At 46.7% G+C, this 587-nt stretch overlaps 1 non-coding gene across 1 annotated transcript; it reads left to right on the plus strand.

Annotated features, from left to right (window-relative positions):
• The first annotated feature begins 295 nt into the window (after positions 1-295).
• On the plus strand, positions 296-370 carry Trnas-cga (transfer RNA serine (anticodon CGA)). Its single transcript has one exon. It is a non-coding gene; the product is annotated as a tRNA-Ser (tRNA).
• The last annotated feature ends 217 nt before the right edge of the window (positions 371-587 follow it).

A 587-nucleotide genomic window follows, 5' to 3' on the forward strand; every position in this document is an offset into this window, starting at 1 on the left:
GGTAGCTCAGTTGGTAGAGCACTTGCCCGCGAAAGGCAAAGGTCCCGAGTTCGAGTCTCGGTCGGGCACACAGTTTTAATCTGCCAGGAAGTTTCATATCAGCGCACACTCCGCTGCAGAGTGAAAATCTCATTCTGGAAACATCCCCCAGGCTGTGGCTAAGCCATGTCTCCGCAATATCCTTTCTTTCAGGAGTGCTAGTTCTGCAAGGTTCGCAGAAGAGCTTCTGTAAAGTTTGGAAGGTAGGAGACGAGGTACTGGCGGAAGTAAAGCTGTGAGTACCGGACGTGAGTCGTGCTTCGGTAGCTCAGTTGGTAGAGCACTTGCCCGCGAAAGGCAAAGGTCCCGAGTTCGAGTCTCGGCCGGGCACACAGTTTTAATCTGCCAGGAAGTTTAATTTAGGTGTGCTTTATCAGAAAATTCGCCACATTTAGAGATGTGGTATAGCATATTGAGGGAAATAGGCAGCTGGCAAATAATAGACTTAAAAATGGGAAGAAACAAGACTAATATGTTTAGCTTCATAAAAGGTTGGCAGATTACATTACAGTCTATTATTTTCTTGTGGAAGACCTTGAAAGTGGTTG

Source organism: Schistocerca serialis, chromosome 1 (assembly GCF_023864345.2).
Source record: "Schistocerca serialis cubense isolate TAMUIC-IGC-003099 chromosome 1, iqSchSeri2.2, whole genome shotgun sequence".
NCBI classification, from domain to species: domain Eukaryota; kingdom Metazoa; phylum Arthropoda; class Insecta; order Orthoptera; family Acrididae; genus Schistocerca; species Schistocerca serialis.